The 4,674-nt window shown below is 28.8% G+C and overlaps 1 long non-coding RNA gene across 1 annotated transcript; it reads left to right on the top strand.

The window, feature by feature from the left end:
- Nucleotides 1-418: 418 nt before the first annotated feature.
- LOC136090397 (uncharacterized) lies at nt 419-3,215 on the top strand. The gene is made up of 2 exons (XR_010643399.1): nt 419-589; nt 3,013-3,215. It is a non-coding gene; the product is annotated as an uncharacterized LOC136090397 (long non-coding RNA).
- The last annotated feature ends 1,459 nt before the right edge of the window (nt 3,216-4,674 follow it).

Here is a 4,674-nt window from a genome sequence, read left to right as displayed (position 1 = left end):
TTTAAATCTTTATTTTTAAGAAAAAATTCTGAAAATCACGGATGTTTTGAGTTGTGAGGGCTTGTATAAGTATTTGTACTATATTGCACAAAATTGGATAGAGAAATCATAATTTTTTTTTGCTATTATTATTTGGTTTTTTATGAAATTACTCAAATTCACTTTTATTATTTAATACGTTTTTTGACATTTGTTTTGATTTCAACATACGCGCAAAAGCCTCTCTTTCAAAATCAGCGAATCAGATTGCGCATATTTCTGCCTATTCTGAGTCTGTATAGGGTTTCAAAATATGCTTCCCGCTGTCGCGTTAAATAAGTAGATCGTTAAATAAGTAGACAGTCAGTTCTGCGCAAGCGTAACGCCTGCGCAGATACGGCGCGAAGCTTCCGTTGGGTAGGTTAAATCTATCGTTAAATAAGTAGCCTTGCTTCCGTTAGGTATAAACTCAAAAAACAAAAATAATCATGTTTTAAAATTTTTTTAAATTATATAATTAAAATGCGAGTCTATAATTACTCTGTTGAAGATGTTTAGCAGTCTCTGATGGAATAATAAATTATTATAATAAAAAAGTGTCAACTTTGTGGTATGTGTATATATAACCCACTATTTAAGTTAAGCTTTTATATAATTTATGATTAAGAGTTTATTATTATTGTATATTTTATATTATTTTATGTTTCTGAAGTTAATTTTATACTATGTCTCAGCATCTCAAAAATCACAGTTGTTTTGGGACTTCCATTTTATGCATTGACTTATTTGTCGATTTTGCTCAGAACTATTAGTCAATTTTGTTATGTATTTAAGAGTTGCAATTAAGTATTACTAGAAATACTTATTGAAAACAATCTAAGACCAAATTAACTGTAAATTTATTATGGATTTGAATCTAATTTTCAGAAAGTGACCCTAGGTACAGTTTAAAAAAAAGCTTATTGTACCTAGGGTTACTAATTTTCAAACCCTTTTACTTGATGGAATTTTATTAGTATAAGTCAATATACTTATACTAATACAAAGTAATTAGTATAGAGATGTGATCGTATCAGTTTTGCCTTCTTTAGACAAGTCTGGGGACTTGAATTTGGGCACTAAAACAATCTGGCTATAGGTACACAAACTTCCCTTAGACCTTATTGGACCTCTTGCCTTAATAAAACTTGAAAAAAATATATTATTACAATTACTGATAATTGAAGTAAATATATTGAAAAATTAACAATTTATGCAACTACTTTATTTTATAGATTTTTGGTTCTCTTCAAAAAACTCTAAAATTTTAGATTATTTGATAAAGTCTGCTTATTTTCCTTAAACCAATCAATAAGAAAAAGGTTCAGAGTTTAAACTGGTAGCGGTAAAGGTTTGAAAAAAGCTATTTGTTAATGATAGTATCGTTGTAAAAAGGGGCTGTCGAAGTTCAAAATTTTTCTAAAGTTTTCTTTAAAGTTTGTCAATACAGTCTAAAGACAATGCCTTAGATATTTTAAGAGACTCACCTTGCTGGCTTGATGATACCTTGATTGATATAGCACAAAGTTTGTTTTTATATCAGTTTTCTAAAATGTTTGGGTTTTCAAGTTTAAAATATCTGGATTTTTTGCATTTTTAGTTGTTTTAATTCATGTGGTCTTTCAGAAAGTTACAGTTGTATGCAAACGATTAATGTTAGAAAATCATATTGGGTGTTTCTAAGTAATGTGTCCTGATGTTGTTTTACATTGGAAGTGTGTTTAGTTTTATGATTCACTCTTTAATACTTTAAGTAAAGGTGATGTGCCATTGTTAATGCATAGAGTTGCACATTAAAATGATTGTGATTTTTTCTTAGAAAGAAATGCAATGGTTTTGTGTAGCAGTATCAACCTAAGTTTAGTTATATAAAAAGATAATGACACGCGGTAGCATTACCTGAAATGTATTGAGAATGGTAAATTAGAGATGTTTCCTTTTGTTACTGTGTTATACTGTCATAAACAGTTTGTCTTTAGTACTATCAATGTTGTGAATATATCCTGTTATTTCTACTGTTTTTGTTTTTATGACATATTTGAATATTTAAATTCAATCAATATACATAAATATGTTTTTTTTGTTTTTTATTGTTGATTTGTTTATGTACCTTATGTTCTAGTTAATATTTAAAAAATTCATTACTTAATTTATTTTTGTAAGTGTCTTATAGATGTCTAAAGTTATACAATTGGTTAATTTAGGTCAACTATTGTTTGTTCTTTATTTTGTTATTGGCATGATGATTTGTTTTGCTCACTTTGTAGTTGTTTTTTTCTTACTGTCATCAGTTATTCAACTAGGGTTGTTGATATAAGATATAGTCAATAGGTACAGTTATTAAAGTCAGTTCTTTATTTACATACATTTTGTTGCAGTTGCAGTTGATTATAGCTACTATTACAACTACACCAAAAGTAGTATTTAAAAAGAATGGCTATGTAATTTTTAATTATAATGAGATATTTGATCAATTTTTTATAGCATATTGTGAAAGTATAGACTATTCTGGCATGTTGATATATCTTTGATGGGCGGACATAAGAGTATAACTGCATTTTTGACCATTTAATGGTTTATATGAGAAAATGTGTCTTGTGTATGCCGGCATCAATGGTTTTAACAGTATAGTTACACCATTCGGTTCAAACAGAATAAAAGTAATAACCCATTTCTCAAAATATGACTTCTGTAGCAAAATAATTGGGTTCATAATAATGTTTTTTTGCTCTCCTGAAAAGTTACACTTTTGCAGTTATACTCTTATGTCCGCCCATCAAAGATATGGCTGTTTTAACATTTTTAACATTTATTTGATTTAAAAATTCAAATCCTTCAATTAGAGTTCATTTTGTAAATCAATTTATTGACATACATTAATCAATGCATTTATTAAGTACTCTTCTGGCACAAAAGCATTTTTATAATTGTTTTATTTATTCGTTGTGATTTTATGATACTATTTATATTATACTATATTTCTATTCTATGTAGGCTTGTAATTCCATGTGGAAAAATCGAATTTCTTCCGAAAATGCCCAAGTTTCAACCAAGTAAAATTTTTTCAAAAGGACTTAAAAACCATGTTGTTTTATTTTGCTATTTATATTGTGTAAGGATATTATTTTTCTCATTGATGTGTAAGGATATTATTATATTGATTTTATTTTCCAAATAAAATTTTAGTGTAGCATGAAGTGTGTCGTTTCTTTAATATCGTTTGTATTTAAAACATTCTCATAGTAAGAAATAGTAAACTAAGTCACATTTTATTATTATTGCGCTATGCATACATTAAGATCGCTAAAATCGTCGAATAATACCCGTCTAGGTTGTTATTCAACGGTAGTACAATAGTGGTGTAGTGGTAGAGCGCTCGCCTCATAATCAAAAAGTGTTCTGAGTTCGATCGCCACCACGTCCTTGGCAGTACCGCGCTCAACTTGTTTCTCCGCGTAGCGATCTTGATCGTCATGGTTTGTGTTTCGAAGTTATAGAGTTGAGAGAGGGTTTTAACAACAACTAAAGCAGCCTCCTTGACTGTAGTGTCTTTTTCGGCTTTGAAGAGGTAAATTAACACACAAAAAAAGGCTAGACACGAATTAATAAATTCTCTTTTCTTTTTTCTGGGATAACATCAGAATGCTGTCCTTACTATTTATTTGCGTAGAATCAAGTAACAATTACAAATTTTACAATCATTAAGTTTAAGGGTTAAGGATAAATAATTTAACGTAAAATATTTTGCTAATATACACAGTTAAATTATTTAGGAATACAATAAACTTCCTTGTGAGATGACTATTTTATTTAATATCTTTAATACGGGTGAATGGCCTATCAAAAAGCTTTTTCTTAAAAATATGTTTCTTGTCATACTATACTATAAAGATATAAATTGCGATTAGAATATACGTCGTGAGTTAAATATTATTAAAAGTAGTAAATTATCACTATAAAAATGCCCTTAAGTAATAACAATTCGCATGGCAAAGGAAATGCTTTTAGTTCGGTTAACGTATGTTTTTTTTTTAATTTGTTCGTCTGGGTTAGCAAAATGCCTCGATTGTTCAGTTTGTCTACTTATTTAACGATCTACTTATTTAACGTGACTTAATACGTTAAATAAGTATCCGTAAACTAACGCATGCGCAGAATATCATTTTGTCTACTTATTTAACGATCTACTTATTTAACGCGACACCGCCAACGTCAGAATTTTTTGTTTTCCGGACCATAAGAAATATTGCTTATTTATATTGTTTACATATTGAAATTTATCGCAGCGCATTGAGAATTTTTAAAAAAATGTCCTTAATCTTAAAACTTCGAAGGTTTGGAGTTATTTTGATCTTAAAAAAGCAGACGAGGCACAATGCAAACATTGTCCAAAAATATTACTATGCAAAGGTTGGTTTGAATATATATATACACTGTTGGATTAATATATACACTGAACTAATATATACACTGTTGGATTGAAGAGGCATTTAGAAAAAATCCATAATATTATTTTAAATAAAGAAGAACCATCAACTAAAAAACGTTGTGTTCAATTAACAATTGATTCCATGACAAAAAAAGTTTCATTGGGAGAGCGATTGGCTCGTTTTGCTGCGATTGATGGTTTTTCTATTAATGCAATAACTGAATCGG

Source organism: Hydra vulgaris, chromosome 13 (assembly GCF_038396675.1).
Source record: "Hydra vulgaris chromosome 13, alternate assembly HydraT2T_AEP".
Classification (NCBI taxonomy): domain Eukaryota; kingdom Metazoa; phylum Cnidaria; class Hydrozoa; order Anthoathecata; family Hydridae; genus Hydra; species Hydra vulgaris.
This window is presented reverse-complemented; position numbering and strand designations above follow the sequence as displayed.